The sequence below is a fragment of the Nicotiana tomentosiformis genome, chromosome 11 (assembly GCF_000390325.3).
Source record: "Nicotiana tomentosiformis chromosome 11, ASM39032v3, whole genome shotgun sequence".
NCBI classification, from domain to species: Eukaryota; Viridiplantae; Streptophyta; class Magnoliopsida; order Solanales; family Solanaceae; genus Nicotiana; species Nicotiana tomentosiformis.
In genome coordinates, this window is record NC_090822.1 from 34,556,679 (window position 1) to 34,578,559 (window position 21,881).

Here is a 21,881-nt window from a genome sequence, read left to right on the forward strand (position 1 = left end):
GCAAATTGTGTTCAACTTATTATTGCAGCTCTTCAGGTGATAAGACATTCAAATCATTCAAGGTATGATGTTTCACCATCAAAATTAAAGGTTCTATTGCATTAATCATGGATTCTCAAAGTTCTCTTTTATCCTCTTTCATTATTTTCAAAGAAATTTGATTAGATCGTTGATGGTAGCTCAACTAGAATGAAATTGGATTGTGTTTAGATAACGATTTTCTTAAGTTGCCTAGACAGCACTATTTCTTGAGTAAAATATGTTATACTATTGGTTATTGCTTGGCAGAAATGTTCTTTTGATAGGACCCCGCAAGAAGGCATTTCTTATGACGTTAATTCCTTTTGAGTTTTGTCAACTACACGAGGATAAAGAATGGGAACCGTCGTTATTTAGGGTGATATGCATGCATTTCATTCTTTCTATTGCAAGAAATTTCGCAGAAAGTATTCAAAATTTAATATATATGTATAAAATAATTTCCCAATTTAGGTATAAGAATCCAAAAAAGTGGGATTTTTTGGACGATTCTTTATGTCCACTTGTTTGATCTTTGACCTATGATTGAGTTAAGGATATACAAATAATGACTATTGTGATATAATTATCGGGTCCGAGTAGGGGTGGGCATACTAACTAACACCTTTAATACTTATTCAGTTTTTTCGGTCGGTTTCGGTTTAAAATTTTAAAAATTTAGTTTTTCGGTTCGGTTGTCAGCTATTAATTTATTTGGTTCGGTTAACCGAAAAATCGAATTATTAGCAGATAGATTCTTTAAGTTATATATAGGCTAAGCCCATAGGTAATAATATAGGCCTAATTTTGAAGTCCATCAAAGACCCAACCCAAATAAGTAACCCAATCGGTTATTCCTAATTTCCCATTCCTCAAAACTTTTAACTCTAACAAAACTTACCATTTTATTCTAAGTTGTCGCTAGGGTTCTTCAAGCTTCAATTGTGCCCCTCTATTGCCATTGATATGCTTGTGCCAGTGGTGCTCCATCAGTTTTCGTTGTCGTCGGATTTCTTGTAGCTATCCAGGTAAGCTTATTTTTTGTTATATTTCTCTCATTCTTGAACAATAGTATGGACAAATCAAACTTATAAAAATAACAAACCAGATTTAGGATTGAAAAATTGGCATTCTATAACAACATATAACAGAAATTGGTAATTTTTTAGCCTTATATTAGGTTTGGCAAAGATAGCCCCAAACAATTGGCATTATATAGCCAAATCTTAAAAAAACTACTCTCTTTTATATTCTCTAAAAAAAAATTACACACTTATTTTGGCTTCTCACCCCTTTTCTATCCTTGTATTTCTTCTCTATCTCTTCTCTTTTCTCTTATAGTTTAGCAAAAATTCTTGCAAATTATGCAACAAAAATCAGTGGGATGAAAAGGTAAGGCTGATCTCACATCAGAGAAAATCAGAAGCAAAAACTAAGAGAAAAAAAATATATATTTCAACTTTGTTTTTCTTCTCTCTTCTTTTTTTGGTTGGATTGAATGAGTGGGGTGATTGAAATTAGTTGAAAATACCTAAACGAGGCTATATACAAAATTCGAGCAAGATTAGCAAAAACTAAGAGAGAAAAAATATATTTCAACTTCGTTTTTCTTCTCTCTTCCTTTTTTTTGTTTGGATTGAATGAGTGGGTGTGAATGAAATTGGTTGACAATGCCTAAACAAGGCTATATACAAAATTTGAGCAAGATTAGAAGTGATTTAGCCTGGTTTCAGGTAAAAATATCAGACCTAAAAATCCAACTGCGACATGTGTATATCACGTTGTATATCGTGTACATCAGTGAATATCACACACAAGTTTTTAGGACGTCTGGGTATATCACTTTGTATATCGTGTATACAACACAATTTTTTTTATGGACGCCCGTGTATATCACATTGTATATCGTATATATAACACAAATTTTCATGGATATACAGACACACATAATATACATGAGATATCACTGATGTGCATAGAGATATACACGGGTTACAATAGGGTATACACATGTGGAGTCGTCTTGAACTTGAGTTTTCAATATGAAATGTGTTATACAAAGAAGGAAAATAAAATTTTAATAAATGTTTTTGATATACACATTATTATTATGTTATACACTGTGATATACAAATAATATAATTATTAATTATTGATCAAAAAAGGAATTATTTTTTGATATAGCATGTTTAAGCAAGTTCTAAAATATAAAAATAATAAATATAATTGCGGGAGTAAATAATATTTTGGTATACAAAGAAAATTAATTTTTGATATACACAAAGAAGAAAAATAAACTTATGATATCTATTTTGGTATACACATGTCTGATGTGCTATACACTGTGATATACAAATAATACAATATTTTTATTGTGATATACATTGATATAAAGGCAGCAATAACTATATATATAATTTTATATTATCGATATAAAAAGAATAATATTATTTATATACAAAGAATGAAAATCGTCACTACTAGGAATGACGATAGTGTTGGATAATTATTTTAGTTTTACATTGGTTTATAATGAAAATGCATAACTTAGTTTATCTTTTTCTTTAGTGCTTAGTTATGTAATTAATATTAGTACTTATTAGCTATACTTATTTTAGCATGACCCATATAGTATTTTTAGATTATGTTAATTTTTATTATGGCTTATTAGTTAGCAATATTTATTTTATGTAATTTTATTATGTTATCTTTGTTATTGAATATTTTAGTATAATGATATGACTTATTTCATATTATTGTGTCAGTTTCTTGGAAAATACATAATATAGTTGTATTTTACTAGGACTTAAGAAATATTTTGAGCAGAAGTTACATATTTTATGTTATGAAGACTTTACCGGAAAAAAAAAACTGAAAACCCGAAAACCCCCGAAAAACTCGAGAAAACTCGAGATTGAAAAATTCGATTTTATTGGTTTGTTTGGTTTATAAATTTTAAAACCCGACACCATTGGTTTGATTTGATAATTAAAAAATTCGAACCAACCTGACCTATGTACACCCCTACATCATATGTGCACTTTTGCTAATAAGTCAAAAGACCAAATAAATAGTAGAATAAATATTCGTAAATTCGAAATGCGATCACCACCCTTACAACATTAAAAGTTTTTTTTAGAATTACCTGATTTATTACTACTAATTGAAAATTAGCTATAATTTTAAAATTGATCAAAATTTAATCACTTTTTCATGATTAAATAATATCTTAACAAAAATTGCCTTAGTTAAGATCCGAAAATATTTCAGCATAATTTTTTGGAGTTCAAAATTTTTATATTTGAAATTCCAGTGTAGCAATTCATAATGTGCTGAAAATCCAATATGATATGCTCGAGTTTTATATGTAACAGTTTCATAATCCTGTATATTATGCTGGATTTTTTGTGTTTCAGCTAAGGATATATTTATTCAATTTTTATCCCCGTATTAGATAGTATCTATTTTTTAATTACTTTAATCCGTATTAAATAGTGACCATGATTAAGGTGGTCAATGTCTCAACTGGGGAACCCGGTGCTCATGCATAATTTTCGGGAAGCAAACAAGGTGGCATATCTTTTGGCTAAGGAAAGTACCAAACTAGTTACTATGAATAAAACAACGAAAAATGGTTAAAATTGTCCTCGAACTATCGAAAATAACTCAAATATACCCTCCGTTTGTTTTTGGTACCAAATTTGTCCCCGACATCTAAAAATTGGACCATTATTGCCTTAAAAACTAACGTCTGCCATATCAACTTTTGGACATATTTAAATATTACGAAAAATGGTCAAAATTGCCCTCGAACTATCGAAAATAGCGCAATTATATCCTCCGTTTGTGTTTGGTACCAAATATGTCATTGACGTCTAAAAATTTGACCATTACTGCCCTAAAAACTAACAGCCGTCACATGAGCTCCTGCGAACAACAAAAGTCTATCTCCATCAGACAGTCCTTCATCTTGACAAAAGCCCCCACGGATAAAATTTCTTTCTCCATTTTCATTTGTTGACTTATCTAAGTGTTGCTCCTTCCATATAATTAAAGCTACACCAATCTTATTATGAGAAATTTAGTTGGGCTATTCTTAAGATTCAAAAATTTGTAAAAAATTTCAATATACTATACAAGAAATAAAATACCAACTTTTATCACTTAAAATCAGAAATCTTATCACAAAAATGGGGGAGAACAACAAAAGCTGCATATTGCAGTACTCCCATGGCTAGCTATCCAAGCTCATATCTCAAAAAGGTCACAAATTAGTTGCAGAGATATATCCTCTTAAAAACAACTCTCATAAAGAACTCGAAAACCATTAGAATGAGACCATCTTCTAAAATACTATACCCTTCCACTTCCAGCCGTCATCAACAGAAAAGAAAAGAAGACCGACGACAAATAAGATCTAGACCCAAAACCTCATAAAAAGATACACTTTTTAGACACCACCTAATCATTCTCCGCCCCACTTGCCTAGCTAGCAGGCCACCTGAAGTACGCAGACCTAGGCACAGATCTCGGTGGGAGTGTATGCGGAGAAGGCCGATCTAGTGGCCAAAGAACACAGCGAAGAGGAGACGAAGGAGTCAGTCTCCAAGTGATATTCGATATGCTTCAGGCTCAGCAAACCGCTATTACTCAGTTACAAAATCAACATAGAGCTCCGAATAGGGTCGAGCTGGTAATTACTCGCCGTACCGAGCCAGTACCGAAAAGGTCGAATGGTAATGAATCGGGGACTGATCCTGCGGTAATGAAAATGCTCGAGGAGCTCACCAAAAGAATTGATCAGGGGAGAAGAGAATCGAAGCCAACGATAAAAAAATGGAGACATACAACTTTCGAGTTGATCAGATACCGAGGGCACCGCCAATCTTGAAAGGGATGCATTCGAAGAAGTTTGTACAAAAGCCGTTTCCTCCAAGTCTGGCTCCGAAGCCTATTCCAAAGAAGTTTCGTATGCCAGACATACCCAAATATAATGGGACCACCGATCCCAACGAGCATGTTATTGCATATACATGTGCCATCAAGGGTAATGATTTAAAAGATAATGAAATCGAATTTGTGTTGTTGAAAAAATTCGGAGAGACCCTTTCGAAGGGAGTAGTGATTTGGTATCACAACCTGCCACCAAGTTCCATTGACTCATTTGCCATGTTAGCAGATTCTTTCGTAAAGGCATACGTCGGGGCCATAATGGTCGCAACTAGGAAATCAGACCTTTTCAAGGTAAGACAAATGGATAATGAAATGCTGAGGGAGTTCGTGTCCCAATTTCAAATGGAACGCATGGATTTTCCACCTGTCACAGATGATTGAGCCGTTCAAGATTTCACCCAAGGGTTGAACGAGCGGAGTTCGATAGCATCACGTCAATTGAAACAAAATTTGATCAAGTATCCAGCTATAACTTGGGCAGATGTGCACAATCGATATCAATCGAAAATCAGGGTCGAGGACGACTAATTAGGAGCCCCTTCCGGTTCAGTACATCCAAACAGGTCGGCAATTAAAAACCAGAGGGACGTCGACAGGGAGCCAAGGTTGAAGAGAGAACGATATCAACCATATACCGCAGATCGAAAGAACAATGGTTCAGGAGGCAATTCCGCCCGGAACGATCAAAAAAGTGATCGAGGACAGAATTTTCGGGGACTTATGAGCAAAAGGGGTTTTGACAAGTATGCCGATCCCACAGAATCACCTCGGTTATGGGAATATAACTTTAGCATCGATGCATCGGGCATTGTATCAGCAATCAGAAGGATCAGAGATACTAGGTGGCCCAGACCCATACAAACCGATCCTTCCCAAAGAAACCTAAATTTGATGTGCAAGTATCATGACACGCATGGTCACAAGACCAAGAATTGCAGGAAATTAAGGGAAGAGGTAGCCCGTCTATTCAATGAGGGCCACCTTCGAGAGTTCCTCAGCGATCGAGCCAAGAATCATTTCATAGAAAGGGATGCCAACAGGAAAAATGAACAGGAGGAACCCCAACATGTCATTCATATGATTGTCTGTGGGGTCGACATTCCACATGGACCCATATTCAAACGCACTAAGGTATCAATCACTAGGGAAAAACTAACTCGAGATTATGTGCCCGAAGGCACTTTATCATTCAACAACGAAGAAACAGAAGGCATTTCTCAACCCCACAACGACGCTCTAGTAATTTCTATCTTATTAAATAAAGTTCAAGTTAAGTGTATTTTAGTGGATCCAGGTAGCTCGGCGAATATCATCCGATCGAGGGTCGTGGAGCATCTCAGCCTACAAAATCAAATCGTGCCCGCAACTTGGGTTTTTAAACAGCTTCAATATGGCCAGTGAAACAACTAAAGGGGAGATTATTCTACCGGTGAACGTAGCTGGAACTATTAAAGATACCGAGTTCCACGTAATCGAAGGCGACATGAGTACAATGCCCTGCTCGGAAGGCCTTGGATCCACAATTTGAGGGCGATCCCTTCGACTCTCCACCAAATGATGAAATTTCCGACGTCGGACAGTGTAAAAACAGTATATATGGAGCAGCATGTTGCAAAGGAAATGTTTGCGGTCGATGAGGTAACACCGATATCGACACTATCAACCTCGAAAAGGTCGAGGATCAAAGGTAAATAGGAAGTCAAATAACAATCACAGCCACAAGCCTCGACCGAATCGGGGAAGCAGGAGATAGAAGAAGAAGAGGAGGATTTTCTGACCCCTCGAACTTTTATTGTTCCCGAAGATTCTGACGCCACCAAGTCAATGGTCGAAGAGCTGGAATAGGTTATATTGATCGAGTACCTGCCCGAGCGAAAGGTATACCTGGTAACGGGATTAACCCCTAAACTTAGGAAAAAGCTTATTCAATTTCTTATTGATAACATAAATTGTTTTGCTTCGTCCCATTTAGACATGAAAGGGATCCCACAGGAGATAACGACACATCGGCTAAGCCTGGACCCTAGGTTCAAACCGGCGAAGCAAAAGGACAAGGTAAAGCACACATTCATAAAGGACGAGATAACTAAACTTCTCAAAATAGGGTCCATTCGGGAGGTGAAATATCCCGAATGGTTAGCCAATGTAGCTGTAGTCTCTAAAAAAGGGAACAAACATAGAATGTGTGTAGATTATAAAGATTTAAACAAGGCGTGCCCCAAAGATTCTTTTCCACTGCCTAACATTGATCGCATGATCGATGCCACGGCTAGCCACGAGATCCTTACTTTTCTCGATGCCTATTCCGGGTACAATCAAGTCTAAATGAACCCGGAGGACCGAGAAAAGACTTCATTTATCACCAAGTATGGAATATATTGTTATAATGTAATGCCCTTCGGGCTAAAAAATGCAGGAGCTACTTACCAACGCCTAGTAAATAAAATGTTCGAAGAACAAATAGGTAAATCAATGGAAGTTTATATTGATGACATGCTAGTTAAGTACCTACGCGCAGAGGACCATTTGGCTCATTTGCAGGAAACATTCGAGATTTTAAGAAAATACAACATGAAGCTCAACCCCGAAAAATGTGCTTTCGGGGTTGGTTCGGGCAAGTTCCCTGGCTTCATGGTATCGAATCAGGGGATCGAGATCAACTCTGATAAAATCAAGGCCATCGAAGACATCACCATCGTGGATAATGTAAAAGTCATGCAGAGGCTAACTGGACGGATAACTGCCTTAGGCCGATTCATTTCGAGGTCGTCAGATCAAAGCCACAAATTTTTCTCTCTACTAAAAAAGAAGAACGATTTCGCCTGGACCCCGGAATTCCAACAGGAATTAGAGGAATTGAAGCGATACCTATCGATCCCACCACTGCTTCACACTCCAAAGGCAGATGAGAAACTTTACTTGTACTTGGCAGTATCGGAAATCGCGGTAAGTGGTGTCCTAGTTTGAGAAGAGCAAGGTACACAATTTTCCATTTATTATGTAAGTCAAAACTTAGGAGAAGCAGAAACTAGATATCCACACTTAGAGAAATTGGCACTTGCACTGATAAGCGAATCTAGAAAGTTAAGACCATACTTTTAATGTCACCCCATATGCATATTAACCACTTACCCACTTCGTAATATTTTGCACAAGCCTGAACTATCGGGCCGATTGGCCAGACTCAGTGGGTACGATATCGAATATCAACCCCGGACAGCCATCAAGTCTCAAATTTTAACTTCGTGGATGATTTCACGCAAACACTCGTACCCGAAGTTGAAAAGGAACTCTTTTTAAAATCGGGTACATTATAGGGGGTATGGACCCTCTTCACAGACGATGCTTCGAATGTGAAAGGGTCCGGGCTAGGCATCATTTTGAAGCCGCCCACGGGTAGCACTATTAGGCAATCTATCAAAACTTCTAGGTTGACTAAAAATGAGGCCGAGTACGAGGCCATGATTACAGGTCTCGAGCTAGTTAAAAGCTTGGGAGCAGAAGTCATTGAAGCCAAATGTGACTCTTTACTAGTGGTGAACCAAGTAAATAAAACCTTCGAAGTTCGAAAGGATATAATACAAAGGTATTTGGACAAACTGAAGGTAACTTTGCACCGTACAAGGAATGGACTTTACAACATGTACCTTGAGAACAAAACAGTGAGGCCGATGCACTTGCAAATTTGGGGTCATCGGTCGAGGAAGATAAGATAAGCTTGGGGACTGTCGTTTAACTCTCGAAATCCGTGATCGAGGAAGGTCATGCCGAGATAAACTCTGCAAGCTTAACCTGGGATTGGAGGAATAAATATATTGAATACTTGAAGAACGGAAAGCTCCCATCGGACCCTAAAGAGTCGAGGGACTACAAACCAAAGCTGCTCGATTCACATTGGCTGAAGATAGAACATTATACAAAAGGACATTCGATGGACCACTGGCAGTATGCTTAGGACCAGGAGACACCAATTATGTTCTACGAGAGGTCCATGAAGGCACTTGTGGGAACCACTCTGGCGCCGAATCAATGATTCAAATAATCATTAGAGCAGGATACTACTGGGATAACATGGAAAAAAACACTAAGGAGGTTGTTCAAAAATGTGATAAATGCCAAAGGTTTGCACCAATGATCCATCAGCCCGGAGAACAACTTCATTCGGTCCTATCCCCATGGCCATTCATGAAATGGGGAATGGATATCGTCGGCCCTCTGCCATCAGCCCTAGGTAAAGCTAAGTTCATTTTATTTATGACTGACTATTTCTCTAAATGGGTTGAAGCACAGGCGTTCGAGAAAGTGAGAGATAAAGAGGTTATAGACTTCATATGGGATCACATCGTATGTTGATTTGGGATACCCGCCGAAATAGTGTGTGACAATGGAAAACAATTTATCGGCAACAAAGTGACGAAATTCCTTGAAGACCATAAAATAAAAAGGATATTATCAACGCCGTATCACCCTAGTGGGAACGGACAGGCCGAATCGACGAACAAGACTATCATTCAAAACCTAAAGAAAAGGTTGAACGACGCTAAGGGAAAATGGAGAGAAATTCTACCCGAAGTCCTTTGGGCATATCGAACAACATCAAAGTCCAGCACGGGGGCAACCCCATTTTCCTTAGTATATGGCTCCGAAGCCTTGATTCCAGTCGAAGTCGGGGAACCCAGTGCTAGGTTTTGACATACAACAGAAGAGTTAAATCACAAGGCTATGAATACTAGCCTCTAATTATTAGATGAAAAATGAGAAGCCGCACTCGTTCGAATGGCTGCACAAAAGCAACAGATCGAAAGATACTACAATAGGAGAACCAACCTTTGCCACTTCAAAATAGGGGACTTAGTTCTGAGAAAAGTCACCCTCAACACTCGAGATCCAAACGAGGGGAAACTCGGCCCAAATTAGGAGGGACCCTACCAAGTCCTCGACATCGTCGGAAAGGGATCTTATAAGCTCGGCATGATAGACGGCGAACAACTGCCAAATAATTGGAATATATCGCTTCTCAAACGGTATTATTGTTAAGGTGACTCTATCTCCTTTTTTCATTTATATATTCGACACTAACTCACTGCAGGTGTTCGATCGAAGACATTGAGACCTCAGGTTTTAAAGCACCCGTTGTACTCTTTTTCCTTTAGATCAGTTTTTGTCCCTAGTGGGTTTTTCCGACGAGGTTTTTAACGAGGCAATAATTATGTGCTACCTGAGGACTTCAACATTATCCAAGGCTTCTTTACAATCAACCTCGAATACTAGGGGGCATCACCCTCGGATGTTACACTTTCGAGGAAAATACTTCGTGTCAAAGGGTCTCGATAGAGAAACTTTGTAATGGGCCAAACTGTCGAATAAACCGTGTCCGTATATATTAGTCGAGCCCCGATGGCAAAACATGTACGCATGTATAAATTATACAAAGAAACATTCTTTCTATATCAAACATCTTGTGTCTCAAAGAAAATTTTCTATTATACATGCTCCATACTTATGATTTTGTGAGAAATGGCTCAAGGGCCAAGTGCAAATATACCTCGTACACTCGGGGACTACTGTCGATGATCAAAGAGGCACCCCTCAACCATAAGACCTCAAAGAGGCACCCCTCGATATATAGGCCAAGGATATCACTCTCGAGGACTAAAACTTTGAACAAGTTCGAAGTGTTATTGGGAAATAAGCCCAAGAGGCATACCCAAAGGCTATGGCCAAATTAATGCGGCTCGGAGACGTCCGAATCTCTCAATAACAATAGGCATTCGAATTCTTTGAAAAACCGATTAAAAAAGGCTACCCTCGGCAAGTAATCAAAAGGGTTTCGATGAAATCAGCCCTCGAAAAATCTTAAGAGGTATCAAATTATCTTAACACAAGCGTGCTAAGGCACAAAAAACAAAGGGGTTTTAATCGACATCGAACCCTCAAAAAATCCAATGGGTAAAGAATACGTGTTAAGGCATAAAGAAATTTTTTACTAAGTCTTCTAAGACGAAAAAGGGAAAAGAATAGCATATTTTAGAGGCCATATCGGCCCAATCTAAAGAGCCTAAGGGCCAATACACTTAGAGTTTGAGATTTTGTTCTCACTCAATTCAGACCTAAGGGTTCCACTATTCTGAGATCAAATAAAACTGACTTGAATATAGCTCGAGGATTCATCATTATTTGATATAAAACCTTAAGGGTTCTGTTACTGTGAGTTCGAAACTTACTCGAAGTCGGCTATAAAAATAGTACAATTACGGCTTCGATCAAGCCATCCGAAATCAAGATCCCGAACATATTGTTGAGCTCGGGGACTCGCCCTCGCTTAACTAAAAAACCTAAGGGTTTGTTCTACTATGAGTTCGAGCTATTGCTCACTCGATTATAGAGGCTACAACAACTCGATTGCAACAAAGTTTTCACAAGGCAAAGGCAAAACGGAATTTATCATAAATCAAAAATCGGAGACGAAACGGAAAGAAATGGAATCTTTCATATATGCAAAGTATTTACAAAGACCACACAAGGTCTTACACAACAAAAAGGAGAAAATATCCTAAGTGCCTAGTCCGCCTCGGGAGCCACATCTTCGGGAGCTTCATCTTCATCTCCTCCACTCTCGGATCCACTCGCGCTCCCGGAGTCATAATCATTAGAGAGTAAAGCTTTGGCTTCGTCCTCTAGTACTTTCTCATTCTTGACATCGGCCGTGAGGTCAAAGACACGAGCATGAATCTCTTTGAGAGTCTCTCTCCGAGAATGGCGCCTTGCATGCTCGGCAACACGGGATAATCTAACCTCAACAACATCATAAATTTCCTTTACCCGAGTGTTAGCGGCTTTAACGTCAGCTCGGTAGGAGGCCACGAGCGCCTCTGCCTTGGATGTGGACTTTGCAAGCTCAGCGGCCAACCGAGTCTCGAGCTCTTCAACCTTCTAGGCTCGAGCCAAGTTCTCCTTTTTCACACTTTGGAGTTGACACTCAACCAAAGACAATTGGGCCCGAACCACATCTTTCTTCGAGGCGAGATGATCCATGTTCTGCTTTTACTCCAAAGTCTCTACCTCTTTCATCTTGGCCTCCTCACGAAGCTGCTCAACTAATTCGGCCTCCTGTTGAACCTGCAGTATCAAAGTGTTAGTCGCCAATATCAAGTTAATACATAACAAGCTCTGAAAAATTTACATTACCCGTTCAATGAGCTCGGTCTGATCTTGATGAGCTCTTGTCAATTCAGCTTGAATACTCATGATCTCCTCTTCTTTTTGCACATAGAGGAATTTGAGGGCATCTCTCTCCTCCGTAAGCTTTTTGAGATCAGCCTCACATCGGGTTAGCTCAACTCGGTATTTGGAGGACGCTTCTCGATGGAGCGTCGTAGCCTGTACAGAAAGGAAGGAAATCAGACTTAGAGAAATAAGAACAAATGCAAGCATGGTAACATGGGCTAAAACTCACTTGGTTCATAAGCCGCCGAGCCTCATTAAAAATGAGTGATGCATCCAGGTCGGGAACATCATCAACCCCGCGAAGCAGCCGCGAAATATATCATCCCCTTCGGGGGCCGTCCCCACATCGGGGGGTCCCCATGGACGGTCCATCCCGAAACTGCCCCTCAGAGAACGTGGGGCCGGGCGGTGAATCATCATTTTTAATTCCCCGAGCGAGTCACTTGGGGCATTCTCTTTGAAAGGACTCAGAACTAGACCCTTCGGGCACACCCGTCAGTTGCTCATCACGGCAGGAGGCATCATCAACACCCAATGACTCGAGGACTCTGCCCGGACCTTCCTCCGAGATCACCTCAGTCTGCGGCTAAACCTCCTCGACCGTCACCGGCTCAGCAGTTCTCAAAGATTCGATTCCTTCCCTCTTCCGAGCCACCACCAGGAAGTCGGCATCTTCTCTCTCATCGTCTTCATCTCGTAGCATTTGGACTACATCGACAGACAGAATGACGGGATCAGTCTTCGACTTTCGAGCCCTGCTTTTCCTGGGTTGTGAGGTATCTATAGGCGAGTCCCTTCTCCTTTTCTTGTCTTTGGTCGACTTCGGGACCTCCTCTTCCCCGGGGGGGAGGTGGACTCATGACGAAATTATCTCCAAGACCTGTATGAGAAGAAATCAAGTTAAAAAGAAGTATTTCACAAGAAAGCATTAAACACGAACAAGGGAACTTACCATGATTTTTGGCCTCCTATCGACCCTTGGCCAAATCGCGCCACGAGCGCTCAATATACGAAGAGGTTGAAACCATTTGTCGAACCTAACCTGCAAGGTCCGGGACTGCACCAGGAAACCACATGGAAGCCGCACCATAAAGAAGAATATAGATGAGAAGAGGTAAAGGAAACATAACAAGTAATCAATTGTTATCAGTGAGGTTCTACTTACATTTCATGTTCCATTCTTCGGGGAATGGCATCTTCTCGCGGGGATAAAGTCAGAGGTCCTGAATCGGATAAACCGACCCATCCATTCTCGGTCCTTGTCCTTGTCTATGCTTTAGAACAGCACCTTCGTGGCCTGGTGCTGAAGCTTTATCAGTCCGCCCAATAAAGATGGGGGCTGTATAGCCTAATGAGATGATCGAGGGTGAAAGACATCCCCTCGACCTTGCTCGAGAAGAATCTGAGCAAAATGACAATGCGCCAAAAAGAGGGGTAGATCTAGCCTAGGGTTACCCAGTATTGGCAGCAGAAGTCGATTATGACTGGATCGACGGAACCCAGTATGAAAGGGTAAGTATACATACTTAAGAACCCTTTCACATGAGTGGTGATGTCCTCCTCGGGGGTAGGAATCACCACCTCTTTATTCTCCTAGTGGCAGTCTTTTTTCACCTGCTCGAGATCTCCTTCGGATATCGAACAGATATATCTAGACATGGGCTTGCATCGGCCAAGAACCGAAGAGGGTTTTTCGACTTTAAAGTCAGAAGTAAGTTCACATGGCCCGAGGATGCACTGTAATGACCCGATCGGTCATTTTGAGCATTTACGCTCCTTTAAACTATTTGAAGTCTTGAATAATATCCTACGAGGTATTGTGACTTGTGTGAATTGTCGGTTTTGGTTTTAAGGTATTTCGGAGTTAGCTTAAAAGAATGAATTTCATGTTGGAAGCTTAAGTTGAAATAGTTGACTGGAAGTTGACTTATGTGCAAACGATCCCAGAATAGAGTTTTGATGATTCCAATAGATCCATATGGTAATTTTGGACTTAGGAGCGTGTCCGGAAAATTATTTGAAAGTTCGTAGTGGAATTAAGCTTGAAATGGCGAAAGTCAAATTTTTTGGAAGTTTGACAGGGGGTTGACTTTTTGATATCGGGGTCGAAATGTGATTCTGAAAATTTGAATAAGTCTGTTATGTCATTTATGACTTGCATGCAAAATTTGAGGTCAATAAGACGTGATTTGATAGGTTTCGAAGTCGTTTGTAGAAATTAGAAATTTCAAAGTTCATTAGGCTTGAATTGGGGTGTAATTCATGGTTTTAGCATTGTTTGAGGTGATTTGAGGGTTCAACTAAGTTCGTATGACGTTTTAGGACTTGTTGGTATAATTGGTTGAGATACCGAGGGGCTTAGGTGAGTTTCGGATGGTTAACGGATCAAAAATTTGGACTTAAACAACTACTGGAATTTTTTGATATATGTATCTGATTTCCTCAAACGCGATCGCATGAATGCGTCTGCGATCACGTAAATGCGTCTGCGATCGCGTAGGCTTAGTTGATCAGTGAAGGATTTTGTTTTACGATCGCGTGGAGATATCTGCAATCGCGCAAGGTGAGTTTGAGACATTGATATTTTGTGCTTCGCAATTGCGTGAGGCGGGACGCGATCGCGTAGCTATATGAGTTTGTTATTCGCGAACGCGTGAAGAAGGCCGCGTTCGCGTAGGGGAAATAGGCAAAAATGGAAATCACGCATTTGTGCTTCGCGATCGCGTGGTTAGGTCTGCGATCGCGTAGGCCTTTGATGTTGTACATCGCGATCGCGTGGAGATATCTGCGATCGCGTAGAGTTAAATTTGGGCAGTGGCAAACTGTTCTTCGCGATTGCGTAGAGCAAATGTCTGGGCAGAGAGTTTAAGATCTGAAAATGGGACTTCGTCCCATTTTCCATTTTTGGCGGATTTGAGCTCGGGAAGAGGCGATTTTTGGGAGACTTTTAGAGGAAATAATAGGGTAAGTGTTCTTAACTCAATATTGGTTAAATTACCCGAATCTATGGTTGTTTTTATCAGTTAATGGGTGAATTAAGTTTGGAAAAATTTAGAAAACCCTCTTGGTTTAAATTGAAGATTTGAGGGTCGACTTGAGGTCAGATTTTAGTAAAATTGGTAAAGTTAGACTCGTGGTTGAATGGGCTTTCAGATTTTTGTAAGTTTTGTTGGATTCCGAGACGTGGGCCCCACAGACGATTTTTGAGCTAAATTTTGGTTTTTTATGAAAAATTAGTATTTTCTCACGGAATTAATTTCAATAAATTTTATTAACTGAAACGAATTATTTGTGGCTAGATTTGAGGCGTTTGGAGTCCAATTCACTAGGCAAAGGCTTAGCGGAATAAGAATTTCAATGTTTGAGGTAAGTAACAGTTTTAAATCTGGTCCTAAGGGTATGAAACCCCGTAATTTGGTATCATGTGATTACTTTGGAGGTGACGCACATGCTAGGTGATGGGCGTGTAGGCGTGCACCGAGGGGATTGTGACTTGATCCGTCCCGTGAGACTGTAAAGTCGAATAAATTGTTGTTAGCTATATTTTCTCTACGTGTTGTGGAAATTTGACTAGAAATCATGTTTAGTTTATATGTTGGAACTATTGGGAACCACAGAGGTCGTGTACATGTTGAACTATTTGCTTAATTGTTGTTTGTACTCAGCCATAGTTTACTTGATTATTTTATCTCAATCTCTATTGTTCATTATTCATGCATCATATCATTGTTGTTTGGGCTGATTTTCATGATTTCTGAGAGTCCGAGAGACTGGAGAGATTTATGACTGAGCAAGGCCAAGAGCCTGATTGTGAGATATATTATTATAGCATGTGTGTTGTCCGTGCGGATCCTTATATTATACTGTAGCACATGAGTTGGCCGTGCAGTACGTGAGTTGTCCGTGCGGATCCTTATATTATACTATAACACGTGAGTTGGCCGTGCGGATCCAGATATTTATATTATGGCACGTGAGTTGTCTGTATGACTAAGCAAGGCCAAGGGCCTGATTGTGAGATATATTATTATAGCACGTGAGTTGTCCGTGTGGATCCTTATATTATACTATAGCACGTGAGTTGGCCGTGCAACACGTGAGTTTTCCGTGCAGATCCTTATATTATACTATAACACGTTAGTTGGCCGTGCAGATCCAAATATTTATATTATGGCACATGAGTTGTCCGTGCATCACGTGAGTTGTATGTGCATATTATAGCGCTTGGGCTGTAGGAGCCCCTCCGGAGTCTGTACACCCCCAGTGAGCGCGGGTACCCATTGAGTGTGAGTGCTGAGGGCTGAGAGCCGAGTGGTTGAGTTGTTGTGATGAGTTGAGTGACTGATGCCCTGAGGGTCTATACTTGCTTTTCATTTTGTTGTTGCACTTAGTTGCTATTTGTCATTGTTGTGAAATTCTCTGAATGATTTTATATTCGGATTACATGAACATGAACTGTATAAATTGACTTGACTTAAACTGCTGGATTTGAAAGCATGTCTACTCTCTGTTGGAAATTACTGGAAATGAACTATAATTGTGTAGCTCATCACTATCTTCAGTTCCTTTTTTATTATTGTTGCTTGCTGAGTTGGTTGTACTCATACTACACCCTGCACTTCATGTGCAGATCCAGGCATTCCCGGATATAGCGGGTGTTGATCCTTTCGCGCAGTTAATTTTTTCGGAGATTCTGAGGTAGCTGCCGTGTTCCGCAGACCTTGTCTCTCCTTCTCTTTCTCCTTGTTTATTGTATTTGGTCTCAGACTATTATAGACCATATTTTCCAGACTTGTAATCATATTAGATGCTCATGTACTCAGTGACATCAGGTTTTGGGGAGTGTTCGTATCAGTATTTGTGGGATTTTGTATTGTATTTAAATATTATATTTTCAAACTTAAGAGAAATTGTGGTTTATTGAGATTATCGGCTTGCCTAGTATTGAGATAGACGCCATTACGACAGGCTAAAATTTTGGGTCGTGACAAGTTGGTATGAGAGCTCTAGGTAAGATAGGTCTCACGAGTCATGAGCAGGTTTAGTAGAGTCTTGCTGATCAGTACGTAGACATCTGTACTTATCTTCGAGAGGCTACCGAACCCTTAGGAAAATTTCACTTTCTTGTATTCTATGGTGCAGAATTCCTTCCACGCATTTCGTATACGCATATGAGCGCTAGGTATCAGCTGTGCATCACCGTCTTAGGATTCTATGAACGAGGTTCAAGATGTGTATTCTGTGTTTTGGTGATGGGCCAGTTTGGAGGAGTTGAGGCTAGGTTTAGACCGCAACTTAGGCTCGATAGCTTCAGTTGTAACCTGTACATTTGGAATTATATGTCCGGTAATGTCCCTACAAGTGAAATTTGTGGCTTGATGAGCGGTGGAATGGCTTTGTGATGAGTATGATGTAACTGCGGGATGTGTTAAGATGATTTTGATGTTCTTTTATTCTAGCTCAGTATCTGTATTTTTTTATGATTTCGAGACTGCACGGGTTGCTACGATGTCTATGCGTTGTTATAGCACAATACTGGTGTAATGGTCGGGTGCTCATTATGTGTTGAGGTGGTGAATGGCTCTAAGAGAGGATTTATCAGTACATGATTAAGGGGTTTAACAATTAATTCCAGCGGAGGAAAAGTAGTCGGACTATAGATGTCCAAGTTTGGTTGTTAAAGTAACAAGACTTGGTATTTGCGAGCATGGTCGAATTTTCAATGTGATGCTGTGTCGCCATCCTTGTTTGAATACATTATGGTCCGCCGGTGTTATGGTCTTCTTGGATTTTGCCTTCGGGGCAGGGTGTTATGAAATGGTGCATGAGGGGCGGTTGCCAGAGATAGATGTGTGCATCGGTTCAGAATTGAATGGGTATTTCTAATGTTAATGGCTCGAGAAAGATGATCTTCGAAGAGGCTTAAGGTCGGTAACAATTTATTAGTTCATGTGCTACAGAGTTGCATTTTGATTTGATGCAACAGTTGGCCAGCAAATTATGAGGGAAGAATGACGGGAAGTGTTTCGCGGTGGTTGAAGTACTGGCAGGTCAAGTAGGAGAAGTAGATGTTGAGAAGTTGCTTAAAGGAGATGCTTTAACCGAAGTAAGAGTGGCAGATTAGCATATGGATTATGTGGTAGGGTAGTCACGCGCCTTGAGAAAGTGTAGAACGGTTTGGAATCGTGATAGAATGTAATTTGGCCTACATACTTTATTTGGAGTGATGGTTACCGTACAGAGAAAGATTGAATATGGCAGAAAGGAGTTTGTTTGAAATGAAGAGGGATGTGAAGATCTGATTATCGTTTCAGGCACAATATGACTTGAGTTCGGAAGGTATTGTTAAACTTTCTGTTGATGTCAATAGGGAAAGTGCATACTATACAAATAGTGGGCAGGCATGAGCTCAGGAGAATTTACTGATTACGTAGTCGTTGCACCCAATGCAGCGTTGTTGGAAGATGTCGGTAAGGAATTCCACAGGTGGGTTATCTCTTGTGAGCAGTTAGCGGTGGCGTGATGTTGATGAAGCTTCTGTGAGGAATATTACTTGCTACCCGATAAGAGGTCGAGTGTGTGATAGTGGCTGGCGATTCAGAATGTTCATGAAAAGCTTAACAAAAGACTTCGAGAAGTTTGGCGGGTTAACGATGCGAGATCATAGTAATTAAGAAGGAGAAATACTTGTGGGTTCTAAGTTTATATAATTGTATCTTAAAGCTAAGTGGGGGAGCCTGCTATTGACAATTTGAATTCATGGTTATGTATTAAAATTTTAGTTGGTCGAAAACATACTTGTGGATCAGTTATGACTTGCAGAGATGGAGATCGAGGATGACTCGAGTAAGAAAATTCTTGAATACGGGTTATATGGTACTTTATAGAAATACGAAAATGATGGAATGATTAAATTATTATTTTGAAGAACATAGTGCACACAAAGTATGAATTTGACTGGTAGTGTTAAGGCATGGTTACTTCTTTGGGGGTTGTTGTGCTAATGAGGCTTGTGCCTTTCGGCCCGTTTTGGCGGTGCAATTTAGATTTGAGCAAAGTGGGTGACTCCCGAGAAAATTCTAATGGGTTTGAGAATTATATATAGCAACTGAGAATATTTTCGGACTTGTGTATGGATAAAAGCTGAGATTTGCATTTTAAGGTATCGGGACTTGCGGTAATTTTGTATGACTATGGATTCTACATTTCAGTATAAGAACGGAATGAAGAATAATTTTAAATTCACATAAGGTATTTTCAGAGTGAGTGTTACAGTTGTGGTATTTATGGGATAATTATGATGTTGTGAGATTTTACAGAAATTTTGGTGGCAATATTCTTGGTTTTGGTGACCTGTGTGGCTTGGTCGAGTTAGAGGGATTCAGTTATGATAGCTTGGTTATGTGCAAATGGATTTCAAAGTGATCTTAATGGTTTCTACCATGTGTTGAATCAGATATATCCTACCGGTGTAGGGAACGTGTTGTGTATTATGAATTCCTCCTGGAAGGAAGCAAGACAAAGGTTACTAAATGTCCGGGTAGGTAATTTGTTGGTTACCCAAAGTTGATAATGAGATTCTCGTGCTTGTCACATGATGGCATGATAGATGTGGTGTGTGGCGCGGGATTAAGATTTACATGTACAAGGTGACAATTCATTCTTGAAAGGGAGATCACAAATTTTGGACAGAATGGTCAATTTCAGATAATTAGATGAATGTTATAACTGCTCGGTAATCCCTGAGAAGGGTGCGCATTTCAAAAGGCGCATTGTGTTTTGACTTACGGATGTTCATTGGTATTGCACTACTCACTTGGTTGATAGACTGTCGATATTTAAATTATTGCTATGTGGCATGGAAGAATTATGAAAGTTTTCCTTATGGGAAGATCGTGAATGAAAGATGTGTTAGTCATTCTAGTGCTGGAGTTGGGATCAATTACGGTGATTCATGTGTTTGATGAATTTGGAGACTGAGAGTTCTCAGAAGTATATTATTTCGGGTTGCGGCCTGTTTGAGGTGAGTATTTTATGTTAACTCAGTGGAGGCACTATTTGCATTAATTGTTTGTGATAGCTATGCGCTATAAGTGTGCATATATGTGAGGTTTGAGCCAATGTGCGGGCATCGGGGCAAGTATTCATACTCGAAAGAATGCTTAGGCTATGATATGCCTAGAGTTGACTGTTAAGCGTAAAGTTATAATGTTTCTCGTGTTCGTACCTTGTTGAGAACTATCTGGGCTACATTTGAGGTTACAAAGAGGCTACTTCCCCTGAATAAACGGGGTAGTTACTATTTCTGCGTTAACTTGCCGATTTGAAGTGTGATAGCAAACTTTGCACATGCTTACGCTATGGCGTGTTATTTATACCAGTCTGGGAGCATGAGAATCTTATTTCATTATCATATACAAGTGTACTTGTTTAATTGCTCCTGTATGATATGCTGGGACTGGAGGCCTGTGACCATGCCAGGCGATTTATATTATTGGCACGTAAGTTGTCCGTGCCGTGTGTGGGAATTCTATTTCTATAATAATTTATCTGATTTATTAATTTCCTTTCTCTACAATTGTGCACATGCGCCTACGGTTATGCTCTTCACCAAATTTGTGGAGTTGGTTGTAACAGTGCGATTGTGGTGGTGCTTGTTGAAGTTGCAATACGGTTCTCTTTCTTGAGACATTTCCCATATTTGGGTACACGGATTGCGCAATTGTGGCTTGAGTTATATTGATATGGCGTGTCTGTGGGATTGTTGTGTTTAATAATATAAGGTTATTAGACCTAGAATGGGTACTGTCAGGTTTGATTACGGTATATTCAGGAGGATAATATTGAAAGTCGGCTTAGAAAGTGATTATGATTATAGTTGGGGCGGGAGAACTCCATGACTCGTTGATCTGATAAGGGATCATGAGATTTTTTTGCATGTGTTCTTTTATTATCAGCAATGCATGGAGGTTTTGGAATGAGGTTTGGCTTGATATGAGGTTTAATACTTGTACTTGGTTGGTTTGGAGTAATTACTGTGATCGAGAATGGTGCTGCGAGTATGTGAGTTGTGTAGCATGCAATGTGATTATATTTGGGGTTATGTCTATGGCTTGATACAACTTGTTCATACTTATACGGTGTATGAGATTTAGATCTTGGAAAGAATTCTTGGTGTTAGAAATTGTGCTCCAAATTTTGGGCTAAGGTTAAATTAATGATTTTCAGTTGTGTTATGTTGTCATGCATATATAGAATAGGGTGATGTAGGATCACCCCCATGTATGTGCATGGTAAAGAGGAACAGTGATTTGAAATCTTAGGAACAACTCTTGGCACGTTCGAGGACGAACGTATGTTTAAGTGGGGGATATTGTAACGACCGACCAGTCATTTTGAGCATTTACGCTCCTTTAAACTATTTGAAGTCTTGAATAACTTCCTACGAGGTATTATAACTTGTGTGAATTGTCGGTTTTGGTTTTAAGGTATTTCAGAGTTAGCTTAGAGGAATGAATTTTATGTTAGAAGCTAAAGTTGAAATAGTTAATCGGATGTGGACTTATGTGTAAATTACCCTGTAATAGAGTTTTGATGATTCCAATAGCTCCGCATGGTGATTTTGAAATTAGGAGCGTGTCTGGAAAATTATTTGGAAGTCCGTAGTGGAATTAAGCTTGAAA